The 27,185-nt window shown below is 49.0% G+C and overlaps 1 long non-coding RNA gene across 3 annotated transcripts in view; it reads right to left on the bottom strand.

Moving 5' to 3' along the window:
* LOC140394888 (uncharacterized) overlaps nt 1-20,072 on the bottom strand; it is a 55,881-nt gene extending 35,809 nt beyond the window's left edge. For 2 of the 3 annotated variants that reach the window (XR_011936064.1, XR_011936063.1), the window contains exons 1-2: nt 4,209-4,350; nt 3,858-4,057 (exon numbers count right to left, since the gene is read on the bottom strand). This is a non-coding gene — a long non-coding RNA (uncharacterized lncRNA). Of the gene's footprint in view, nt 1-3,857; nt 4,058-4,208; nt 4,351-14,418; nt 14,645-19,918 lie in introns of those variants that run through there. The other variant, XR_011936065.1, reaches the window with a different exon arrangement.
* Nucleotides 20,073-27,185: the final 7,113 nt, after the last annotated feature.

Raw genomic sequence — 27,185 nt, 5'->3', positions numbered from 1 at the left:
CCGTTGCAGGAGTACCGCCCCAATGCCGGACTGGCTGGCGTCAGTTGAGATCTTTGTTTCCCGTGTGGTATCGAAAAATGTCAGCACCAGGGCGGTGGTGAGCTTGATCTTGAGCTCCTCCCATTCCTTCTGGTGTGCGGGCAGCCACTGGAATTCCGTTGTCTTTTTGGCCAGGTGGCGAAGAGCCGTTGTGTGCGAGGCAAGGTTAGGAATAAACCTCCCCAGGAAGTTGACCATCCCGAGAAAGCGTAACACTGCCTTCTTGTCTGCCGGCTGCGGCATGGCTGCGATGGCTGCCACTTTGTCGGCATCTGGCCGCACCCCTGACCGGGAGATGTGGTCCCCCAAAAACTTTAGCTCAGTCTGGCCAAAAGAGCACTTGGCTCGTTTGAGGCGCAGGCCCTGATCTCGTATTCGTGCAAAGACACGCTGGAGACGACTGATGTGCTCCTGTGGTGTGGTGGACCAGTTGATAACGTTGTCTACATAGACACGTACCCCTTCGATGCCCTCCATCATCTGTTCCATGATGCGATGGAACACCTTGGAGGCCGAGATGATGCCGAATGGCATCCTATTGTAGCAGTATCTGCCAAATGGAGTGTTGAAAGTGCACAGCTTCCTGCCAGACTGATCCAGTTGAATCTGCCAAAAACCCTTTGAGGCATCAAGCTTGGTGAATATTTTTGCCCGAGCCATTTCGCTCGTGATTTCTTCTCGTTTGGGTATGGGGTAGTGTTCCCTCATAATTACCCAGGTTTGCCAGAAGATTATCTGCTAAAACGAAGGCTCCACAATCTTGCTTTCAATTATTAATGGTTGAGACAGGCACCAACAGAGTCAGAGAGTTTTATAGTACACAAAGAGGCCCTTCAGCCCATCGCGACCATCAAGCACCATCTATTCTGGCTCAAACTCCTGGAACTCCCTTCCTAACAGCACAGTGGGTATACATACACCCCAGGGCATGCAGCAATTCAAGAAGGCAGCTCACCACCGCCTTCTGAAGGGCAACTAGGGATGGGCAATAAATGCCGGCTTAGCGAGCGACGGCCACATCCCGTAAATTAATTTTTTTTAAATTCCATTCCAGCCAGGGATCCCTTTTCTAGAGGGGGGGGGTCTGTGAGTGTGTGTGGGAGGAGGAGTATGTGTGTGGGGGGTCTGTGGAGGGGGTACCTTTAGGCAGGGGTCCCTGAGGGATCCCCTATTACAGGGGTCCTTGTGGGGGAGGGTCTCCCTATTGCCTTTTTTTTCTTTTTTTTAAATTTAGAGTACCCAATTCGTTTTTCCCAATTAAGGGGCAATTTAGCGTGGCCAATCCACCTACCCTGCACATCTTTGGGTTGTGGGGGTGAAACCCACGCAGACACGGGGAGAATGTGCAAACTCCACACGGACAGTGACCCAGAGCTGGGATTGAACCTGGGACCTCGGCGCCGTGAGGCAGCAGTGCTAACCACTGCGCCACCGTGCTGTCCTTGGTGTCTCCCTATTACAGGGTCCCTGAGGGAGGGGCGTGGGGGCAGTGGTCTGGCAGATGAGGTGTGGGTAGGCAGTACATTGCCTGGGGGTGGGGGTGGGGGGGGGGAGGGGTCTGGTAGAGGAGGTGTGGGTAGGCAGTACATTGCCTGGGGGTGGGGGTGGGGGGTGGGGGGGAGGGGTCTGGCAGATGAGGTGTGGGTAGGCAGTACATTGCCTGGGGGTGGGGGGGGGGTGGGGGGTGGTAGAGGAGGTGTGGGTAGGCAGTACATTGCCTGGGGGTGGGGGGGGGGGTGGGAGGGAGGGGTCTGGCAGAGGAGGTGTGGGTAGGCAGTGCATTGCCCGGGGGTGGGGGTGTAGGGGGGGGAGTGGGGGGGGGGGGGTCTGGTAGAGGAGGTGTGGGTAGGCAGTGCATTGCTGGGGGGGGGGGTGCCCTTGGAGGGGCTCTGATGGTCTCGACCAGTGTGGCCCTGGCAGTGGACCCTGAGGTAGGCCAGGCGGGAAACGGTTGTCTCCGGCCCACCACGGGTCCCCCATGACAGGGCCACACTGGTAGAGGCCACAAGTGACCCGTGGCCATATGATTCCCGGCCACTGGACCAGAGCAAAGGGCCAGAGCATCGGGCTCGCTCTATCCGATTTATTTACATCCCCCCGCCGGCGTACATTGTGGGCCTCATTCACGCCACCAGCGGGGGAGTCGGAGCATCGCTTTCGGGTCAGCACCCGAACTTCCCACCCCCATCTCCAGTTTGATGTGGGGTTGGCAATAGAAAATCTGATCAAACCAAAACTGACGGACTGGGAAATATACCCCGCCTTTTAAAGAGGGAAACACATCAAAACACCTTTCTGTTGATGGATGGGAAGCAAGAGGAGAAATTAGTGCTGCTTAAATTATTCCCCCTCCTGTCCGTAACAGAAACACTTTCTAAAGATGATAAAATAACTGTTTCTTCCCACTTACAAATAGTAAAATGCTAGTTGGGCGGCACGGTGACGCAGTGGTTAGCACTGCTGCCTCACGGCGCTGGGGACCCGGGTTCGATCCCGGCTCTGGGTCACTGTCCGTGTGCAGTTTGCACATTCTCCCCGTGTTTGCGTGGGTTTCACCCCCACAACCCAAGGATGTGCAGGGTAGGTGGTTTGGCCACACGAAATTGCCCCTTAATTGGAAAACAAAATGATTGGGTACTCTAAATTTAAAAAAAAGTAAAATGCTAGTTACATGCCTGGAGATAGGGTTCTGTGTCTGTGATTATGATACATTTAGCTTCCCTATCCAATTACAATGTGAGTAAAGAGCAGAACTCCACCCTTTGTGTATTATACTCTGTTGATTTGACTTTATGAAATACAAATACAGCAGCAAAATACTTTACTTTTACCAGAAAATGCTCCCTTCTCCCTCCAATAGTTGACTTCACACAGATGACTGACCTGCTGAGTGCCCGTGGCATCAGTAAAACCTGGGTTGACGTGTGGGGCTTGCCAGCCTCAGGTCACCCGTCCTCCGGATTGACACTCCTTATTAATCTGGCATTGCAGCCACTATAATTATTTCGCTGCCATTCCGTCCTCGTCACCATAGCCCCACTCACACACAGCTGTTGAAGCTTTCAGCTGAATGAACTTCACTTGAGGAGATCATTTTAAAAATGATCGAGGCGAATAAAATGGAATCATTATTGGTTTAATCAGTTAAGATAGGAATACATTTTCTAGACTGCAGATATTTTCCCAGTAAATCCTGTTAACTCATGACTTTGTGAGTGCGCACATTATACAATGGAGCCCAGTAGGATGATGACAATTATCATTGACGAAAAGGTGGTATTTCATAAAATACCTCTTAGGTGCAATCTCATCTCAGTTGTTTTGAACCAGCACTTGTTAATCACATCAATCTATGAATAGAACCACTCCTACTGTAAATCACATCTAATATTTCTGTTTAACATTAGAAACTTCTTTTCCAAAATGCCAACTGTGCCTTGCTAATGTTTAGCTTGAACTGTTGATGAGATCTAACCACAATGTTCTCAATACACATTGGTTTGATAAAATAAGTACTGTCCCAGTTAAGTGTCAACAGCTGTCTCAGAACATTTGAAAAGTTCCACAATAATACTACTCAGGAATTATCAGCATCAAATACAAGATAAAGTGTACGCCCAGCTAGGTTTTATATTCAATATTAAAAGGCGAACTTGGGCAAATGAGATGCAGTGAAATCGCTGGCATTGCACAGTATTTGAAGTCTAGGAATATATTCATTCCTCACCTGTCAGGATGGATCTCTCTGGTTATCGAAAGAAAGAAACTTCGCACAAATTACATTTGAAGTAAATCAAATAAACTTCGTACTTTAGTACCTCTAATTTGAACAGTGGAAAACCGTGAGATGATCCATGGCTGATGTCGCTGTTTATCGCCATTTGCTGCATTTGTCTTGGGAAAACAATTGTGCTCCACAACCTCACAACTCGGAGACAGAGAAACTCATCCCATGTTCTTTGTTTCTAAGAGAGCATCACAATTTTTGCTTGGCAGAAATAGAGAACCTACAGTCAAACTGAAGAATACAATTGTAAATTAGGATTGATCAAACAAGCACAGTAAAGTTACAATAGCTAAATACTAATTCACACCAAACATAAGGTTACAAAATAGTCAATTATCACCACATGTAACTTGGGAAACTCTGAAACAAATATAACACTTGCTCTGAAACATTATTCCATTTTTCAAATTTCCTTTTCTTCACTAAGTTACTTTCTTTATCTTTCCATTTCCCACTCTTAGTTTATTTTATTTATTGCCTTTGTCCCTGTTGCCTTCCCCTTAGTCCTGCACACCACTTGCAAACATAAGGAAACTGCTGTTAAATCAAATGCCCCAGTTGTCTGACAATGTTTGAATGCGGTGGCTTTTATATTAGCTTTGTTCATGTGATTTGCATGTGAAGAAAAAACCTTAACAATTCTAATTAATTTGGAACCTCATGACCAGGAAGGATGTTCGTCTTAAGACCTGTCTCATGACCCAAAAGAGGCCAAATAAATCCATCAATAGGGGCATTCTCTGCCACCTCAGAACAGTCAAATCTCTGAAGTTTTAGTGACCCACAAACTACCTTATGATCTGTCTCCTTTTGCGGTTACACTTGCCTTTCATTATCCAATGAAATTAATATCCTGAATGTAACAGGCAGCTCTTCGTAGAACTGGTTTGTTTCTGCTGTCTGTCTGTTAACAGTACACGTGAAAGTTAGACAGTGAAAATGGAGGTCACCATTCTCATTTATTTTCTGTTGACTGCAATTCCAAACCCTCGGCAAAATATATGTTAAAAGAACCACCTTTTATTTATAAAGAACCACCAGGGACTGGTTTAGCACACTGGGCTAAATTGCTGGCTTTTAAAGCAGACCCATGCAGGCCAGCAGCACGGTTCAATTCCCGTACCAGCCTCCCTGAACAGGCGCCGGAATGTGGCGACTAGGGGCTTTTCACAGTAACTTCATTGAAGCCTACTTGTGACAATAAGCGATTTTCATTTTCATTTCATTTTTCATTATTCATCAGGTTGAAAATAAATATTCTAATTTATGTTATGCTATTTGTGCAACATATTTGCTCAATGGTACAAACGATATTACTGCTAATTAAATGCATTCTGCATGAGAAATGGCCATTATAAAGATTTCAAACATTTCCTGAAGAAATCGGACACATGTTACCTCATTCCATTTTTGATAAATAGGATTAAAAGTACAGCACGGAATCCATTTAACACACCATTACAACATTGAAGGCTGCATTTCTGTATCTAAAGTAATAGAAAGACTAGTCTTTGTGAAATAATCTCATGCTCTGTCATGTGTTCCTTGTCCATTCAGATTATGCTCTGTGCAATATTCAATATGCAGATCAGTTAAGTGGCAGAGCGATGTGCCATACAATGAGAAAATGTTTCACAAATGATATAGATAATATTTTGGAAAAATATTTATCTGATGCAGTCAATGACAGTTAATCCTTAGCCGACCAATTGTTTTCCAGTCGATATCTAATTATCATAGAATCATCGAATTTACAGTGCAGAAGGAGGCCATTCGGCCCATCAGGTCTGCACCGGCCCTTGGAAAGGCACCGCACTTAAGCCCTCCACCCTATCCCCGTATCCCAGTAACCACACCCAATTAGAATTTTTTGAATCCATCACCTTTTTGCCTCTCTTCAGCTCTGAAGAGGAGCCAGATGGACTCACAGGTGTCACCAGAGTCTTCCTGGTATTTTCTGTTTTCATTTTAGAATTTTTAATAGCCCCGTGTCTGCGTGAGTCTCATCCCCACAATCCCATAAATGTGCAGGGTAGACCAATTCGCCAAGCTAAATTGCCCTTTTAATTGATAAAAAAATTGGGTACTGTAAATTTATTTTTAAAAACATTTAAAAAAAAATTTTTGAAAGCATAATTAGACTATAAATTAAAACAACATTTTTAAGAACCTCCCTCGAGTTGAAAATTTAAATTCACTTCAATTTGTTGATACATGTCAGCCACTGATCAAGAATAACTTGGATGAAACAGATCCAGGCGGCAGAGTCTGAAGATCGTGGGGCTGCCCAAAGGTGTGGAAGGCCCAAGGCCGACGGAGTATTTTGCCACGATCATAGATCATAGATCATAGATCATAGATCATAGATGTTGGCAAAGCTATTGGGGGAGGGGGACGATCCCTCCCGATATGAACTGGATCGGGCTTATCTGTCGTGGAGGCCTATACCAAAGGCGAGTGAGCCGCCAAGAGTAATAACTCTGTGTTTCCGTAGGAATAGCGTGAAGGAGAAGGTCCTGTGCTGGGCAAAGCAGAAGCGGGTGGTCCAGTGGGCTGGAGCTGGTATATGAATATACCAGGACTTTACGGTGGAGCTGGCGAGGAGGCTGGCTGTCTTCAGCTGGGTGAAGAAGGCACTGTACATCAGCACGGTGCGGTGCGGCATAGTATACCCAGCTAAGTTGAGGGTGACCTACAAATCCAAGGACTTTTATTTTGGGACGGCGGAAGCAGCGGAGGAGTTTGCGAAGGCAGAAGGAGTGATGCAGAATTGAGAAATGGTCGTGTACCGATGTAGCCTCATGTAACTTTATTTTTTCACTGCGTGTTGGTGTATGTGCTAAATGAGTCAACGCTGTATATACTTGGACAAGTGAAGAGATCATTTGCAATGTTGGTTCTTTGGGGCTTGGGTGTGTATGCAGGGGTTGTGTGCTAAAGGGGATTTCTTGGTTTTCCTGGGACTGGGCAAGGGGGAAGGAGACCCGGGTGGGGGCCTCCACGCTGGCCAGTTTAAGCCGAGGTTGGGGGAGGGGTTTACAAGAGAAAGTGGAGGGGAGGAGTCTGGAAGGGGCGTGTGGGGGGTGTCTACAATTCATGGGTGTCATTCACGGTACTCTTTCGGGGATTGGATGCCATTGAATATTAGGGGAGGGGTTGGAGATGGACCGTATATGTCAACGGTGACCAGGGGCGATTCCTGATTCCTTTAACTTTTTTCCTTTCTTTTCCCACCTTGGGAGGATTTGTTTTATTTAGAATAGAATAGAACATTACAGCGCAGTACAGGCCCTTCGGCCCTCGATGTTGCGCCAACCTGTGAAACCACTCTAAAGCCCATCTACACTATTCTCTTATCGTCCATATGTCTATCCAATGACCATTTGAATGTCCTTAGTGTTGGCGAGTCCACTACTGTTGCAGGCAGGGCATTCCATGTCCTTACTACTCTGAGTAAAGAACCTACCTCTGACATCTGTTTTATATCTATCTCCCCTCAATTTAAAGCTATGTCCCCTCGTGCTAGACATCACCATCTGAGGAAAAAGGCTCTCACTGTCCACCCTATCCAATCCTCTGATCATCTTGTATGCCTCAATTAAGTCACCTCTTAACCTTCGTCTCTCTAACGAAAACAGCCTCAAGTCCCTCAGCCTTTCCTCATAAGATCTTCCCTCCATACCAGGCAACATTCTGGTAAATCTCCTCTGCAGCCTTTCCAATGCTTCCACATCCTTCCTATAATGCGGCGACCAGAATTGCACTCAATACTCCAAATGCGGCAGCACCAGAGTTTTGTACAGCTGCAACATGACCTCATGGCTCCGAAACTCAATCCCTCTACCAATAAAAGCTAACACACCGTACGCCTTCTCAACAACCCTCTCAACTTGAGTGGCAACTTTCAGGGATCTATGTACATGGACACCAAGATCTCTCTGCTCATCCACACTGCCAAGAATCTTACCATTAGCCCAGTACTCTGTCTTCCTGTTATTCCTTCCAAAATAAATCACCTCACACTTTTCTGCATTAAATTCCATTTGCCACCTCTCAGCCCAGCGCTGCAGCTTATCTATGTCCCTCTGTAACTTGTAACATCCTTCCGCACTGTCCACAACTCCACCGACTTTAGTGTCATCTGCAAATTTATTCACCCATCCTTCTACGCCCTCCTCCAGGTCATTTATAAAAATGACAAACAGCTGTGGCCCCAAAACAGATCCTTGTGGTACACCACTAGTAACTGGACTCCAGTCTGAACACTTCCCATCAACCACCACCCTTTGTCTTCTTCCAGCTAGCCAATTTCTGATCCAAACTGCTAAATCTCCCTGAATCCCATGCTTCCGTATTTTCTGCAGGAGCCTACCGTGGGGAACCTTATCAAACACTTTACTGAAATCCATATACACCACATCAACTGCTTTACCCTCATCCACCTGTGTGGTCACCTTCTCAAAGAACTCAATAAGGTTTGTGAGGCACGACCTACCCTTCACGAAACCGTGTTGACTGTGTCTAATCAAATTATTCCTTTCCAGATGATAATACACCCTATCTCTTTTAAACCTTTCCAAGATTTTGCCCACAACAGAAGTAAGGCTCACTGGTCTATAGTTACCAGGGTTGTCTCTACTCCCCTTCTTGAACAAGGGGACAACATTTGCTATCCTCCAGTCTTCTGGCACTATGCCTGTTGACAAAGATGACTTAAAGATCAAAGCCAAAGGCTCAGCAATCTCCTCCCTAGCTTCCCAGAGAATCCTAGGATAAATCCCATCCGGCCCAGGGGACTTATCTATTTTCACCATTTCTAGAATTGTTAACACCTCCTCCTTATGAGCCTCAAGCCCATCTAGTCTAGTAGCCTGAATCTCAGTATTCTCCTCGATAACATTGTCTTTTTCCTGTGTGAATACTGACGAAAAATATTCATTTAGCGCGTCTCCTATCTCCTCGGACTCCAAGCACAACTTCCCACTACTGTCCTTGACTGGCCCTACTCTTACCCTAGTCATTATTTTACTCCTGACATATCTATAGAAAGCTTTAGGGTTATCATTGATCCTACCTGCCAAAGACCTCTCATGTCACCTCCTGGCACTTCTTAGCTCTCTCTTTAGTTCCTTCCTAGCTAACTTGTAACTCTCGAGCGCCCTTACTGAACCTTCATGTCTCATCTTTACATAAGCCTCCTTCTTCCTCTTGACAAGTGTTTTGACTGCTTTAGTAAACCACGGTTCCCTTGCTCGACCACTTCCTCCCTGCCTGCCAGGTACATCACAGATTATCATAGATAATCATAGAATTTACAGTGTAGAAGGAGGCCATTCGGCCCATTGAGTCTGCACCGGCTCTTGGAAAGAGCACCCTACCCAAGGTCAACACCTCCACCCTATCCCCATAACCCAGTAACCCCACCCAACACTAAGGGCAATTTTAGACACTAAGGGCAATTTATCATGGCCAATCCACCTAACCTGCACATCTTTGGACTGTGGGAGGAAACCGGACCACCCGGAGGAAACCCACGCACACACGGGGAGGATGTGCAGACTTCGCACAGACAGTGACCAAAGCCGGAATCGAACCTGGGACCCTGGAGCTGTGAAACAATTGTGCTATCCACAATGCTACCGTGCTGCCCTAACATACTTATCAAGGACACGCAGTAGCTGTTCCTTGAACAAGCTCCACATTTCCATTGTGCCCATCCCCTGCAGTTTTCCTCTCCATCTGATGCATCCTAAGTCTTGCCTCATCGCATCATAATTGCCTTTCCCCCAGATATAACTCTTGCCCTGCGGTATATACCTATCCCTTTCCATCACTAAAGTAAACGTAATCGAATTGTGGTCACTATCACCGAAGTGCTCACCTACCTCCAAATCTAACACCTGTGCTGGTTCATTACCCAGTACCAAATCCAATACGGCCTCGCCTCTTGTTGGCCTATCTACATACTGTGTCAGGAAACCCTCCTGCACACATTGGACAAAAACAGACCCATCTAAAGTACTCGAACTATAGCGTTTCCAGTCAATATTTGGAAAGTTAAAGTCCCCCATAACAACTACCCTGTTGCTTTCGCTCCTATCCAGAATCACCTTTGCCATCCTCTCCTCTACATCTCTGGAACTTTTCGGAGGCCTATAGAAAACCCCTAACAGGGTGACCTCTCCTTTCCTGTTTCTAACCTCAGCCCATACTACCTCAATCGACGGGTCCTCATCAAACGTCCTTTCTGCCACCGTAATACTGTTCTTGACTAACAATGCCACCCCTCCCCATCTTTTACCACCTTCCCTGAGCTTACTGAAATATCTAAACCCCGGCACCTGCAACAACCATTCCTGTCCCTGCTCTATCCATGTCTCCGAAATGGCCACAACATCGAAGTCCCAGGTACCAACCCATGCCGCAAGTTCACCCACCTCCGGATGCTCCTGGCATTTGAACAAAGAACAAAGAACAAAGAAAAGTACAGCACAGGAACAGGCCCTTCGGCCCTCCAAGCCCGTGCCGACCATGCTGCCCGACTAAACTACAATCTTCTACACTTCCTGGGTCCGTATCCCTCTATTCCCATCCTATTCATGTATTTGTCAAGATGCCCCTTAAATGTCACTATCGTCCCTGCTTCCACCACCTCCTCCAGTAGCGAGTTCCAGGCACCCACTACCCTCTGCGTAAAAAACTTGCCTCGTACATCTACTCTAAACCTTGCCCCTCGCACCTTAAACCTATGTCCCCTAGTAATTGACTCCTCCACCCGGTGAAAAAGTTTCTGACTATCCACTCTGTCCAGAATTTTGTAAACCTCCGGTAGGTTGCCCTCAACCTCTGTCATTCCAGTGAGAACAAACAAAGTTTATTCAACCTCTCCTCATAGCTAATGCCCTCCATACCAGGCAACATCCTGGTAAATCTCTTCTGCACCCTCTCTAAAGCCTCCACATCCTTCTGTTACTAAGGGGAACGACCACAGGGGATCCCTGTACTGACTGCTTCCTCCCAGCCCCTCTCACCGTCACCCATCTGTCTTTATTCTTCGGAGTAACTACATCCCTGAAGCTTCTATCTAGAACCACCTCTGCCTCCCGAATGGTCCGAAGTTCATCCAGCTCCAGCTCCAGTTCCCTAACGTGGTTTCTGAGGAGCTGGAGATGGGTGCACTTCCCACAGATGAAATCAGCAGGGACACTGTCGGCGTCCCTGATTTGATGCTTATATTGTCAGGTGGGCCATTGCTTGGGGGAGGGGGAGGGGGGAGGATGTGATTGTTGTTGTTGATAAGGGGCTTGACATTGTATTCGTTACCGTTCACTGTTTGTTGGTGGGGTGTAAATTCTGAAGAAAATGTGAAAATGGAGAATAAAAATATATTTTTTTAAAAAACTAACTAGGATGGAGTCTCCTTTTTAACTGATGTCTGTTGATGGGCCAAGTAATTTAACACTGTCCTGGCTACAGCTGATTCTTGACAATCTAGTGGCTGAATTGCCTAATGGAGTTGAGGAGATGAGGGGAGGTAGGGGTGGGGGTGGGGGTGGGGGTGGGGGTGGGAGGGTACATTCCGCCCAGACCATTTAGGCAAACCTTTGTGTTCTTTCAATCCAGATAGCTTCATTCTTGAGCATTAATTTTCAGAACGCCGGAAGCTGCCAAACCAGAATCAAATCTAAACTCTCACCTTCAATTATTTTTTAAAATGGACGTAAAACAAAATTGATATTAACTAGTTTGAAACCTTTAACCAATTCTTATAATTAAAAAAAAAAAATTTAGAGTACCCAAATCATTTTTTCCAATGAAGGGGCAATTTAGCGTGGCCAATCCACCTACCCTGCACATCTTTGTGTTATGGGGGTGAGACCCACGCAGGCACGGGGAGAATGTGCAAACTCCACACGGACAGTGACCCGGGGCCGGGATCGAACCTGGGTCCTCGGCGCCGTGAGGAAGCAGTGCTAACCCACTGCGCCACCGCGCTGCCTTCAATTCTTGTCATGAATAAACGGAGCTATTCCATTGGCCAGTTGAATGCTACTTTATCTTATCCTTTCTTGCATTAACTGTCAATCAGTCAACTATTTAACTATAAACTTGTCTAAAATGAGCTAGGCAAGTTCACAAAGTTTACAATGTAATATACCATTGATTAAATGATCAGAAAGTAAGTGAAGTTCTGCCCTATTAACAAGGTCAACTGCAGTTGGTGAAGTCAAAACTAAGACACGGAAGGCGGGATTCTCCGTTTCCTGATTTTGGAATCGGAGATCAGGCGGAGAATCCCCATTTGCGATGAAATTCGGAGTGGCGCCTGTTTTCGGATGCTCGGACCGTCCAAAACAGCATTGAGGAGTACGCCATTGGGACGGCCTTAGGACGTTACCTAAAGACCCTCCCCCGATGCCCTCCCCCCGATGCCCTGCCCCCGATGCCCTGCCCCCGATGGGCTGAGTTCCCAACCGCGCGGTTGACTCGCGGTGTCAGCGGTCAGGAACCTGGCGTGGCCGTTGCGGACTGTACCCAGCGCCGCCAACAGCCGGGCGGGAGCCGTGCTGCTGGCCGGGGGTGGGGGGGGGGCTTCGGTGAGGGCTGGTGAGGGCTGGGGAGGGTGGCCCGGGGGTGGCAAGGGGGTATCCAGGAGGGCACTATCTGGCAGGTCGGGTCCGAGCACAGCCACGTTGTATGGCACGACAGCTGCAGGTCGCTGATTTTTCCCACTTAAATCGCTACGGATCCTCCGGACATAGCCCCCAAATCTGCGAATTCAACCAGAGCCTTTCCTTACTGAGAGAGTTTATTGACCTTATCCAGTGTCAACACTCCTCACTCACACCCAGCTATCCCCTAGTTATGTTCAAATACCCATCATCGTTTCCCACAACAATGTAATTGATATTAACAAACCTCAACAATGTAACTGACAAAACATTAATATGTACCAGTGTCATGTCACATTTATTGAGACCTAGCTGAGCGTGTGTAGCGTGGGTTATTTACACATGTTGTCAGATGTGGACAGTAAATTCTCAATGATTGTGTTTGGAAATTCTCTGAGGGGTAATTCTGCCTTGGCGGGTAACAATTTGATGGTCCAGTTCCTGTTGAGGATTCACCACAAAGAACACAATTGCACAGGAATGCCTGCCCAGTGAAGACTCGTGTATGCAGCACAGAATCAGATACAGCTGGTAATAGTGACAACATTGGACTCTTGTTGAATCCTTGAGGACTCTGAAAGTTTTTTAAAAGACAACTTTTCCTATAAATTCTTGGATTTTTCAGTATGCTGGATCAGTAAATACTAATAGTTTGCAAATTCTTCACTTATTATTCAATTTTTTGGTATAAATTTAGAGTACCCATTTCATTTTTTCCAATTAAGGGGCAATTTAGCGTGGCCAATCCACCTACCCTGCACATCTTTGGGTTGTGGGGGTGAAACCCACTCAGAAATGGGGAGAATGTGCAAACTCCACAGTGATCCGGGGCCGGGATTAAACCTGGGACCTCAGTGCTGTGAGATAGCAGCGCTAACCCACTGCCCCACCCTGCTGCCCAACGTATTATTTAATTGAGAGGAGGATTATTGAAATTAATCTGTGGTATTGTAGTGGGAAGGTGATATTACATACATCATATTTAATACCCTTCCTGAATTAGGCTGGAATTAGCTCAGTGGGCTAGACAGCTGGGTTGTGATGCAGAACAAGGCCGGCAGCGCGGGTTCAATTCCCGTACTGGCTGAGAATTCTGAATTCTCCCTCAGTGTACCCGAACAGATGTTGGAGTGGCAACTAGGGGCTTTTCACAGTAACTTCATTGCAGTGTTACTGTAAGCCTACTTGTGACAATACAAAGATTATTATTATTAAGTTAGAGGGCTGGATTCTCCGCCGGCGGGATGCTCCGATTTGCGGCTGCCTGGCGGCGTGGGGCTGCCCCACACCGGGAAACCCCATTGACCAGCCGGGTACAGAGCATCTCGCCGGCAGGGTGAACCAGAAATCTGGCGTGATGGGACAGAGAATCCAGCCCACCGTTTTTCATAGAATCGTAGAATTTACAGTGCAGAAGGAGGCCATTCGGCCCATCGAGTCTGCACCGGCCCTTGGAAAGAGCATCCGACTGAAGCCAACACCTCCACCCTATCCCCGTAACACCACCTGACCTAAGGATAATTTATCCTGGCCAATCCACATCTTTGGACTGTGGGAGAAAACCGGAGCACCCGGAGGAAACCCACGCAGACACGGGGAGAACGTGCAGACTTCGCACAGACAGTGACCCAAGCCGGGAATCGAACCTGGGACTCTGGAGCTGTGAAGCAACAGTGCTAACCACTGTGCTACTGTTCTACTGTGCAATGAACAGAGACCCAATGCAATTTTAAACAAGGTTGGCGAGGGAACATTGTCTTGGCTTTTGTGCTAAGCAGAAGTGGGTGCAGGCAGAGGAGTCGTTGTCAGTCAGTCTAAACATACCTTTGTCAGGATCTCAGGTGGTCAGTGCCTGAAAAGGAAAGTCACGGCCTTCCCACACTCTGACCCTCCCGCTCCCCCCACCCAAAGCCCGCTTACCTGGAAAGAATGAGGCGGCCAATACCTGTTAGCAACAGCCGAGTCCTCCTCGCACTCATTCAGGATGGGACGTTCACTATTTAAATGAGGTGCTGCATCTGAACTCACCGTGGCTTCCTGCTGTCTCTGCTGGCTGGCAAATTAACTCACCCTTGTGGTTTCACCCCAGAAACCAGTTCAGACTAAAATCCGCCCAGTGCAGCAGGAGAGGATTGGTGCAATGCTACTGTAGGCAGAAACACAACGAGACAACATTGTACTCCACAGATACAGATAGATTGTGTGTACTTTCAAATCAGAAATAGGCTTCAGTGCGATGCATCATTTATTTTGAGGTTAGTGGGGATTTCAGACAACTGGGTGGATGTTATTTCATGTCTTGAACCTAGGTTCAAGACCAGGGTGGACCTTAGGGATGAAAGCACTGCCTCTCCCACAAGCTGTAATAATCCTGTGTCAAATTAGTAAAGGCAGACTATGTCCTGTTCTTAGGCAATGCAGGGCCTGCCTGGGGGTGTCACTTTGTGGTAAGTTTGGTTCTGCGAGTGAAATCATCGGGTCACAGTCGTGGGTCACCATTGCTGAAGATTAAAGCCACATAGTTAAAGCTATGTTGGAAATTCTTCCAATCTGATACTGACATCCTTCACTCAGAAGCACACAGAAAAAGCACTTCACAAAATAAACTTGGAGAATGGGACATTTAATTAAGGTTGAAATTTAAGTTTTGAGGTTAAACAAAATCTGCAGGGTGTAAAAAATTGGTCTGCTCGGTCCCACTGGTGTCAATGCCGTCAAAGCTCTGGAGCAAAACTCGGATCTGAGGAGAGGATAGCACCAGCATGGGCTGGATGGACAGAATGGCCTGTTTCTGTGTCGTATACCTTATGTACAGATAATGGCGGAACCCTTGCTTCTGACCTTTTCCGATGTGACCTACATGACATTCTCATTGCTGAGGCGTCTGTGCCAGAGGCGTCGGCAATGGAACTGGAGCCCCTGAATTGACCTTACTCTCAGGAACATCCAATGACTGCTTGTGCTGACCACTCCCAGAAGAGAGACCCCTGTCAGGAAGCAAAGTGGCGTTACTGGAGAGCAGGCCGCTACGCTGGGGCCATTGCCAGAGGCCCGCTCCAACATTCTCCGTCCCCGACCGGCCGAGTTGCCGACGGCGTGGAACTAACCTGCTCCAGCCGGTCGGGATGCTGGCGCGGCGGCTGCAGACTCAGTCCACGGCCGCCCTGGTCGGGGGCAGGCAGATCGGAGGCCGGGGGGGGGGGGCCTTTCAGGCGGCCGGAGAATGATTGTGCGGGTGTGAGGGACGGGCGCGTGGCCGATCGGGGGGTCTACCGCCACGGTCCGAGAATGAAGCACGGCATGGCGCTGGCACGCGCGGCCTCTGACCCAGAGGTGGGGGGGGGGGGGGGCGTATCGCAGGGCTGGGAATTCGTGCCTCTTTAATCCAGGAGTTTTAGGAGTAAATCTCCACCGTTTTGATGCCGGCCTGGGGCATAGTCCCAATAATGGAGAATCCAGCCCATAATTTGTGTCACCATCATAGGGCACAATGTGAGGCTGGATTAAGAAATAAAAATCTCAGCCGCGTCCCACTGCTGACTGCTGTGGGTTTGTGCAGATAAATGAACAATTGTGAGATTACTGTGCCTTTTGTATGAAACCTCCGTATTCTCACTTTCTCTCACTCCTCTGACCTATCGGTCAATTTCCATAGATACAATTAGCGTTAGCTTTGGCCGAATTATCCATCACTTACACGGAGGGAGTTGGACGTTAAAACTCTGCATTCCACATGTAGAGAGACAACACATTGCTCCACCTCGTCACCAACTCCCTCGCTGCCTCTGTGTTGTTCTTGCTTTTCGGGCATTCATTCCTGAATGAATCTCACTCTCTTTAGGTTAAACATCAGGGAGATCAAAAAACACCCCCTCAACCCCAAAATATTTCCTTTCTCTCAGAGTCGTGAGTCTTTGGAACGCTCGTCCCTGGAGAGCGATGGAGGTACGCTGACTGAATATTTGTAAGGCAGAGGGAATAGATTCTTGATTAACACGGAATCAGTGGGAGGCAGAATGTGGAAGTGAGGTCAGTTAGATTCAGCCATCATCTTATTGAATGGCGGAGCAGGTTCGAGGGGCCGAATGGGCTACTCCTGCTGCTAATTCATATTTCATGTTTGTATGTCACAAACACTGTTCACTGGCCACCCTGACTTGGGAATATACTGCCGTTCCTTCACTGTCGCTGGGTCAAAATCTGGAATTCCCTCCCTAACAGCACTGTGGGTGTACCTACACCACACGGACTGTCAGGGTTCAGGAAGGAAGCTCATCATCACCTACTCAAGGGCAATTAGGGATGGGTAATAAATACCGGCCTAGCCAGCAAAGCCCACATTCCGGAAAAATTATTACTTAAAAACCCTGCCACAGGTTCCACACTGCTCCCCACCCTCCATCTCAGTTTGAGGCAGGCGACTCGCAACCTCGATTTCATCTTTAATCCCGAGTTGAGTTCCAGACCCCATTATCTCACCATCAGGAGGCAGCTCTCTTCCACCTTTGTAAATCTCTGCCCTGGATCTGCAGCTGAACCCTTATCCGTGTCCTTATTACCCAGGTAATGTTTGCAATGCTCTCCTGGCCAACCTATCATCCTCCATCATCCATAAACATCAGCCCATCCAAACCCCTGCTCTCTGTATTCTACACAACATCAATTTCCACTCACCCAGCAGCCCTGTGTCCGCTGAGTCATATTCCGTCTCCCCCATTACCTTCCATTTTAAATCCTCATGTTCAAACCCTACCTGGCTTTAGTTGGCAGTGTGGTGATACACCACTGTACCTCCCTACCATTGTACATAGTATATAATAGTTGTGCGTAACGTGGCCCTGTAATACTGTGTATTGTACTGTAACTCTGCAGAGGTTCGGTCACTGGTAGGTAACTGGCCACGGAGAGCTCCGCCTTAGCCACTCCCCCGGGAGTCAGTATAAGAACCTCTTCTGGGACAGGCCCCATTCTGTCTGGGGTCGTCTGTGTCGGGTAAGCCTCCCATGTAGTATATTAAAGCCTGAATTAAAGTCTCACATGTCTTTGTGGTTCTTGACGCTTAGCGCATCAGGCAGCTTTTGGCTGGTTGCACTGCCGTGAAGCTCCTTGGGGAATGTTTCAATGTCAAAGGCGCTATATAAATGCGAGTGGTTGTTGTTCCTACAACCACCATCCTGGAAATGAGAAGTTATTGGAATAAATCGAAACTTGTCCAAAGTCCATTCTTTCCTTTTCTTACAGATGGCAACCAGTAGTAATAATAATGATAATGATAGCAGTAATAATCGGGAATTCTACCCGACTGGGACTTTTGGAAAAAGAGAAAAGGAAAGAAAATTGTAGAAACAGCAAGTAAATCACTCCAGTTAATCACTCAGTCTTCACAATGACGGGCTCTTCCTTTGCTTTTATCCCTTTCTTAGAAACCATTTCTTTATCTTAGATGTGCTAAGTATTCTTGTTTATTAATTAATTCATTCAATTATTAAGTTTGGAGTACCAAATTCTCTTTTTTCCAATTAAGCGGCAATTTAGCGCGGTCAATCCACCTACCCTGCACATCTTTGGATTGTGGGGGTGAGACCCACGCAGACACGGGGAGAATGTGCAAACTCCACACGGACAGTGACCCAGGACCGGGATCGAACCCGTGTCCTTGGCGGCGTGAGGCAGCAGTGCTAACCACTGCGCCACTGTTGCTAAGTATTCTTGTAAAGGAAAAGTGAGTTTCAGGTAAAGCAAAGGGCAAGCAAATCTTTTTCCAGAAACTCTGTAAGTGTCTTGGTTTCTCGAATTCCCTGGGCGTGATTCTCCGCTCCCGCGCCGGTTGGGAGAATCGCCTGGCACGCCATTTTTCCTCGCGACGCCGGTCCGACGCCCTCCCACGATTCACCCAAGTGGCGAGAACGGCCCCGTCGAGTTCTGTGCGGCGCAGGCCGGAGAATCGCCCAGGACACCCAAAATGGCGATTCTCCGCTACACCCGCTATTCTCCGGCCCGGATGTGCCGAGCGGCCAGCCCAAAACAATGTCTTCCCGCCATCCACACCTGGTCGCCGCCGGCGGGAACAGCTGGGGGGGGGGGGCCTGTGGAGGCGCGAGGGGGGTTCTTTCACCGGGGTAGGACTCAAAAGGGGTCTGGCCCGCGATCGGTGCCCACCGATCGGCGGGCCGGCCTCTCTGAAGGAGGACCTCCTTTCCTCCGCGCCCCGCAAGATCCATCCGACATCTTCTTGCGGGGCGGCCTCGGGGAGGACGGCAACCGCGCATGCGCGGGTGACGCCAGATACGCGGCGGATAACGCGGCGGCGCTTTTATGCGGCGCCAATGCCTGGCGCGCGCTGACGACGCTGCTTTCGCGACACGCCCCCCGTGTTTCCCGCGGCCCCGATCCTATCCCATTTTTGGGCCCTGAATTGGTCGAGATCGGGGCCGTTTCGCGCCGTCGTGAACCTCGACGCCGTTCACAATGGCGTGGGCACTTAGTCGCGGGAGCGGAGAATCGCGCCCCCTGTATTTGGATTCAGATAGAATCTAAACAGTTATTCACTAATCTAAAGGAACTTCCAACAGCTAAAGTAATTAGCCTCTATTTGACCTGTGGCTGTGCCTTGTTGTTTGACCACTTTCCCACAGAGTGTATTTGAGCTTTGGCCTTGAATAGCGAGGCTGGATTAACAAGTAAAATTCTCAACCTTGTCCCATTGCCACCTTCATGTAGATAAGTGAACAATTGTGAGATTACTGTGCCTCTCGTGTGAAGCCTCAGTATTTTCTCTTCCTTTCATTCTACTGATCCGTCAAATTCCATAGATTCACAATTAGCCAATCACTGACCTGTGTACAATTAACCAAATTTGGATTTGCAATGTGAGTGTCAGTACCCAAATAAAAATATTCTTTCCATTCCTTTACAAGTTTAAGTCCAAGGAACAACTTGCAGAGGGTTTAATACCAGGGCTGAGACACTTTGCGACCCTTCCTCACCTCCACTACACACCCCGTGACCTCACTCTATGCCTGGGTTCCATTACCAAACTTAATGCCAATGTCATTCTGATTGTTTGACATTCAATGGAAACTTGGACCCTCGTCTCTGCTGCACTTCCAGGTCTCCAGCTTGTCAGAGCCCCATTCTTGGCATCGTCAGCCTGTACCCAGCCCCTGGGCTAGAATGGCATTAACCATGGGCCTACTGCTTCAACCCACCTTCCCTCGTAACCGCTCCTTCCTGCTATTCTCTTTTTACCTCTCCAGCCTAATATCCTTTCTTTTCTTTTTACGTCTCTAGTTTTATGTTGTCTTCTCTTCCAGATAAACAGGCGATGAATGGTTCCCAAGTCAGATGGTAAAGTATGAATCTGGACACAAACCTTTTTCCTGATAGTTCCTTAACTTACAGACATCAGTGTCGTACTTACTCACCAATCCAGTGTCCCTCAATTACTCTTTTGAATATAAAAATGAACCCAGAAACCTGGGAGATTGCAGGGCAGGAGGAGGTTACAGACATGGGGAGGGAATAGGCCATGCATAGATTTAAAAACGAGGATGAGAGATTTAAAATTGAGGTGTGGGCCGGCTGAGATCCGCGATCAATGGACACAGGAGGGCGAAGGTTGAGTTAGGATTCAGACAGCACAGTCTTGCACAATCTTAAATTTATAGAGGGTGAAAGACGAAAGCTTGTCACGAGGTTGCAAAGACAGTGAAGTCCAGAGGAAACAAAAACATGGAGGTCAGGTAATTTCACCAAAGAAGACTGATAATTCTGACCATATTCAGGCCTTTTAGTGAGCCCCAGGCAAGGAATCACTTTTGTAGAGTTTTATGAATAGTAATGGGTAACTTTTGAGTTTTGTTTGAAGTATATGATTATTAATATATTTATTGTGCTAAATGGCAATCATTTTAACAACATCATTATTTTCAGTCCTGTCCATTGCATTTAAAATCCTCATCCTGGTTAATTCCGTCCTCGGGCAAGTCCTCTGACACCGAACCTTTGTTGAATGTCAGCGACAGACCATTTAACTGTTAGAGTCACTTTGGGGAATTCTCTTCCCAAACTCCTCCGTTCTGCATTTCACTTTTAACGACCTTCTCAAAATCCATCTTTTCAAACAAGCTATTGGTTGTAAAATGGAAACAGAAAAAGCTCGAAATACTTGACAGGTCCTGCAGCATCTGTGGAACGTTTCAGCTCGTGAACTTTCATCAGGACCAGGTATTGGTCACCTTTCCCAACACTCACAGTGTGACTCAAACATGACTCAACCACCAGGCGGGAGGCAGCGGCAGTGGCAGAGTGTCCCTGGACTAGTTATCCAGATAGCTCAGCTATCGCTCTGGGGACCCGGATTCAAATCCCAGATGGTGAAGTTTCAATTCCCTAAAAATCTGGAATTAAATGTCGAATGATGACTATGAAATAGAACCATGGAATCATAGCATCTCTACACTGCACCAACCCTTGGAAAAGCTTTTTAATTTAGAGTACCCAATTCATTTTTCCCAATTAAGGGGCAATTTAGCGTGGCCAATCCACCTACCCTGCACATCTTTGGGTTGTGGGGGCGAAACCCACGTGAACACGGGGAGAATGTGCAAACTCCACACGGACAGTAACCCAGAGCCGGAATCGAACCTGGGACCTCGGCGCCGTGAGGCAGCAGTGCTAACCACTGCGCCACTGTGCTGCTATAGGGCACCCTACTTAAGCCCATGCCTCCACCGTATTCCAGTAACCCCACCTAAACTTTTGGACATGGAGGGGCAATTTATCATGGCCAATCCACCTAACCTGCACACCTTTGGACTGTGGGAGGAAACCGGAGCACCCGGAGGAAACCCACGCAGTCACCCGGGCCGGAATTGAACCTAGGACCCTGGAGCTCTGAGGCAGTAGTGATAACCACTGTGCCGTAGTGCTGACACTAATGACTGTCATAAAAACCCATCTGGTTCACTAATGTCCTTGCGGGAAGGAAATCTGCCGTCCTTACCTGGTCTGGCCGACATGTGACTCCAGACCCACAACAATGTGGTTGACTCTTAACTGCTCCCCTCTGAAATGGCCCAGCAAGACTCACAGTTCAAGGGCAATTAGGGATGGGCAATGACGCCCACATCTTACTTCTTCCATCGGGCGGGAGATACAAAAGTCTGTGAACACGCATTAAGAGATTCAAAAACAGTATCTTCCCCGCTGTTACCAGGCTCCTGAATGACCCTCTTATGGACTGAACTGATCTCTTCATACATCTCCTCTACTGAGCAGTACCACGCTCCGATGCGTCACCCGATGTCTGTGTCTATGTATTTACATTGTGCATCTATCGTATGTTTTTCATGTATGGAACAATCTGTCTGGACTGTACACAGAACAATACTTTTCACTGTACCTCGGTACACGGGACAATAAATTAAATCCAAATCCAAATCAACGAATTTTTAAAAACTATCCATTCTTTTATCCTTTTGTGTTCTCTTCTCCTCTAGTAAAGCTTATTTCAATGTTTTCTACATAAAGGCACTACATAAATGCAGGTGGTTGCTATAAAACAGGACAAAAGAAAAACCCTGGGATCTTTACACGACACAGATGCTACAATCATTAGAAACTGCTGTCTGGTCCCCACATCAAGTTGGCTTTGGTATAACCGGGACTGCTCGTCTTCACACCTGGTTGTAAACAACAATGGATTAAAAATTAAAGTTAAATATCTGGTTGGTGATTGCATTTAGAATCTGTTCAGCCAGACATCCAAGACCCGAAACAGTTCCCATATAAGCTGCCTGAAATTCAATTCGAACAATGAACTGTAGAAGAGATTTTGGAAATGAAAAGGTTAAATTGGATGAACCTGGCTTGAGGCATTACTCTGACGACATCTCATCACATGACTGCTTTTAAACCCTGATAACTCCATGTAAGTAGATTAAAACTGTCACATGGTCTATTCCCTCAGGCATCAGATATTTTTTCTCAAGACGACTGAATGTCTCACTTCATGAGAAAGTAATAAACTGAAGACACAAACAGGAGGCTATTTATGAATTACGGTTGTAACGTTTTGTTCCTTTATTTTACTTACTGTTGAATCTCTTCGGTGCATTTAGACAGAACCCACGTCCGAGCAATAATTTCCTTCACGCAATTTCTACCCATAACAAAATGGCCAATTTTCAACATTCAGGATGGCAGGGTCCAGAATGATTCAATATGTAATGGCGGAAGCCCAGATTTAATTCCTGTCAGGGCTGCATTAACTGGACTCAGCTGGGCTGGTCACAGGGGCGGGGCTGGTCATAGGGGTGGGGCTGGTCATAGGGGCGGGGCTGGTCACAGGGGTGGGGCTGGTCATAGGGGTGGGGCTGGTCATAGGGGCGGGGCTGGTCACAGGGGCGGGGCTGGTCACAGGGGGGGGGCTGGTAACAGGGGCGGGGATGGTCACAGGGGCGGGGCTGGTCACAGGGGCGTGGTGGTCACAGGGGCGGGGCTGGTCACAGGGGCTGGTTTGGTCAAGGGCGGGGCTGGTCACAGGGGTGGGGCAGGTCACAGGGGCGGGGCTGGTCACAGGGGTGGGGCTGGTCACAGGGGCGGGGCTGGTCACAGGGGCGTGGTGGTCATAGGGGCGGGGCTGGTCACAGGGGCGGGGCTGGTCACAGGGGCGGGGCTGGTCACAGGGGTGGGGCTGGTCACAGGGGCGGGGCTGGTCACAGGGGTGGGGCTGGTCACAGGGGCTGGTTTGGTCAAGGGCGGGGCTGGTCACAGGGGTGGGTCTGGTCACAGGGGCGGGGCTGGTCACAGGGGCGTGGTGGTCACAGGGGCGGGGCTGGTCACAGGGGCTGGTTTGGTCAAGGGCGGGGCTGGTCACAGGGGCGGGGCTGGTCACAGAGGGGGCTGGTCACAGGGGCGGGGCTGGTCACAGGGGCGGGGCTGGTCACAGGGGTGGGGCTGGTCACAGGGGCGGGGCTGGTCACAGGGGCGGGGCTGGTCACAGGGGCGGGGCTGGTCACAGGGGCGGGGCTGGTCACAGGGGTGGGGCTGGTCACAGGGGCGGGGCTGGTCACAGGGGCGAGGCTGGTCACAGGGGCGGGGCTGGTCACAGGGGTGGGGCTGGTCACAGGGGTGGGGCTGGTCACAGGGGCGGGGCTGGTCACAGGGGCGGGGCTGGTCACAGGGGCGGGGCTGGTCACAGGGGCGGGGCTGGTCACAGGGGCGGGGCTGGTCACAGGGGCGGGGCTGGTCACAGGGGCGGGGCTGGTCACAGGGATGGGGCTGGTCACAGGGGCGGGGCTGGTCACAGGGGCGGGGCTGGTCACAGGGGCAGTACAATTCTTAGCTTAGAGATTAAAGCATTGAGGCAGATTCTCTGGTTCCACAGCCGCCAGTTTCCCGGCACAGCTCCATTCGCTGGGGCAGCATTCCCTACTCCCACCGTTTATAAGGAGAGGCTGGATAGACTGGGACTTTTTTCCTTGGAGCGTAGGAGGCTTAGGGGTGATCTTATAGAGGTCTATAAAATGAGGGGCATAGATAAGGTAGATAGTCAACATCTTTTCCCAAAGGTAGGGGAGTCTAAAACTAGAGGGCATAGGTTTAAGGTGAGAGGGGAGAGTTTCAGAAGGGCCCAGATGGGCAATTTCTTCACTCAGAGGGTAGTGAGTGTCTGGAATGGGCTGCCAGAGGTAGTAGTAGAGGCGGGTACAATTGTGTCTTTTAAAAAGCATTTAGATAGTTACATGGGTAAGATGGGTATAGAGGGTTATGGGCCAAGTGCGGGCAATTGGGACTAGCTTAATGGTAAAAACTGGGCGGCATGGACTGGTTGGGCCGAAGGGCCTGTTTCCATGCTGTAAACTTCTATGATTCTATGATTGTCAATGAGATTTCCCATTGAAGCCCACCCACACTGCCGGCAAACTCATGGGCGGGGTTACGCTGCTGGGGGGGGTACGCTGCTGGGGGGTGGGGGTATGCTGCTGGGGGTCGGGGATATGCTGCTGGGGGGGTACGCTGCTGGGGGGGGCGGCGGAATCCCAACGGCCAGAGAACTCTGGCCCTTCTGTGTACGTCTGGACATTGGGCAAGGATTCATGATCTGTGACGCCCTCATGTGAAGTAGTCGACCCACATTTATTGTTAACCTTGGAACCGATTGATAAAGAATCAGAATGAGAAATGAAATGCCGGACCAGTGCAACCCTTAGTCCAAAGATATTTCACCAGTCCCACTCCGACATGTTTTTCCATTTTTATCAGGAAAATATATCCAAATTAGCAAAAGAGGTTAGCAGGGGTTTGGCTACTGCTCTTTTCTGTCTAACAATCAGAATCTGAATTGAACAGCTTTCGATAATCTCGAAATAAGACTTGCCGATAATAATAATAATCTTTATTACTGTCACAAGCAGGCTTACATTAACACTGCAATGAAGTTACTGTGAAGAGCCCCTAGTCGCCACACTCCGGCGCCTGTTCGGGTACACGGAGGGAGAATTCAGAATGTCCAAATTACCTAACACCACGTCTTTCGGGACTTGTGGGAGGAAACCGGAGCGCCCGGAGGAAACCCACGCAGACACGGGGAGAACGTGCAGACTCCGCACAGACAGTGACCCAGCAGGGAATGGAACCTGGGCCCCTGGTGCTGTGAAGCCACAGTGCTAACCACTGTGTTACTGTGCCACCTCATCACATCTCCCAAAAATCCCTAAAGACTCATATACAGAGTTCATTTGTAATGCTGTGACTGATTCTGTGGGTAAAAGTGTCAGCTTATTTTTGCACCCACCAAGATCACATTGACAAAACTAAATGATCAGTCCATCTCGATTAATGTTTCCTCCACCTCTATTCTGTCCTCCAACTGCCAAGGTGAGGAGCTCGTGGACCTCACTGTCACCAAGATTGACTATCCAATCAGCTTCCTTCCCCTCCCCTCCCCCACTGGGCCAAACATTCTTTCAGGGTCCCTCTTACCCAAGTCCGGGATTTGCATCTTTCTCTGGATTCTCTCCCCTTGTGCCCTGTACTGTCTGAGAAAAACTGATTTTAAATTGCCTGACTGCTCCCGGGAGGATGGTGGGTGTCCGGGGTGAGGGGGGGGGGGGGGGGGGGGGTTGGATCGGTACGGTACAAGGAATCCAGCAGATGGGAATCGTCCCGCACACTGTGGAGTTACACCATCAATGTGATGTGATTGATTGGTGCCCCTCTCATCGAGGCAATTGACAGACTGGCTTCGAGCTCAACAGGGACCCTCGCTGGAGGCTGCAGAACAGAATAGTTCCTTGTCCAGGGTGGGGGAGGCTGATCTTGCGGGGGGGGGGGGGGGGGGGGGCATGGTTGGGGGGCAGGGAAGGGCAGTGGAAAGAGGATTTGATTTGGGTAGGAGTAAGGGGTTTGATCCCAGGGAGGGAGGGGAGTCGATGGTGAGGTCGAGTGCAGCAATATTACGGAGGGGATGGGAGTCAATCTGGGTAGGGGGTCGGGCAGTAACACTCGCGGTGAGGGGGTAAGTGGTGCTCATGATCCTTAGGTGTGTTGGGGGGGGGGGATTGGAGGCCTCGGTGGGTGTACCGATGTTGGAGAAGAGGATTTCAATGTTGGGAGGCGGAAAACAGACTGGAAAGGGAACTCAATGCCTGGTCAGGAATAGTGAACTAATCATTTAACATAAAATAAAACTCCCCCCCCCCCCCCCGGGTTGCTGCTGCTGGTCATCTGTCTTCCCTCTAACGTTCCCCTAGGTAGTCGAGAAATGGCTGCCACCGCCTGGTGAACCCTTGAGCTGATCCTCTCAGGGCAAACTTTATCTGCTCCAGTTTTATGAACCACGCCATATCGTTTGTCCAGGCCTCCAGTCCGGGGGGTTTCGCCTCCTTCCACATGAGTAAAATCCTACGCCGGGCTACTAGGGACGCAAAGGCCACAACGTCGGCCTCTTTCGCCTCCTGCACTCCCGGCTCATCCGCAACTCCAAATAGAGCTAACCCCCAGCCTGGTTTGACCCGGACCTTCACCACCTTCGAGATCACTCCCGCCACTCCCCTCCAGTGCCGGGCACGACCAAAACATATGTGCGTGGTTTGCAGGGCTTCCGCCGCACCTCCCACACTTGTCCTCCACTCCGAAGAACCTGCTCAATCTTGCTCCCGTTATGTGTGCTCTATGTAGCACCTTAAATTGAATCAGGCTAAGCCTGGCGCACGATGAAGAGGAATTTACCCTGCTTAGGGCATCAGCCCACATACCCTCCTCTATCTCCTCCCCGAGCTCTTCTTCCCACTTTCCTTTCAGTTCGCCCACCAGCTCCTCCCCCTCTTCTCTCATCTCTCGGTATATCTCTGACACCTTGCCCTCTCCGACCCACACCCCCGAGAGCATTCTATCCTGGATCCCCTGTGTCGGGAGCAATGGAAATTCCCCCACCTGTTGTCTTGTGAACGCCCTCACCTGCATATACCTAAAAAAGTTTCCCCGGGGCAGCTTATACTTTTCCTCCAATACTCCCAAGCTCGCAAACGTCCCGTCTATAAATAAATCTCCCACCCTCCTAATTCCCAACTGGTGCCAGCTCTGGAATCCTCCATCCATCTTCCCTGATTGGGGACCCCACCAGGGCTCCCAGCACACCTCTCTGTCATCTCCATTGTCCCCAGATATTTAATGTTGCCGCC

Source organism: Scyliorhinus torazame, chromosome 18 (genome assembly GCF_047496885.1).
Source record: "Scyliorhinus torazame isolate Kashiwa2021f chromosome 18, sScyTor2.1, whole genome shotgun sequence".
NCBI classification, from domain to species: Eukaryota; Metazoa; Chordata; class Chondrichthyes; order Carcharhiniformes; family Scyliorhinidae; genus Scyliorhinus; species Scyliorhinus torazame.
Note: the sequence above shows the minus strand (reverse complement) of the source record. Positions and strands in the feature narration are given on the sequence as shown.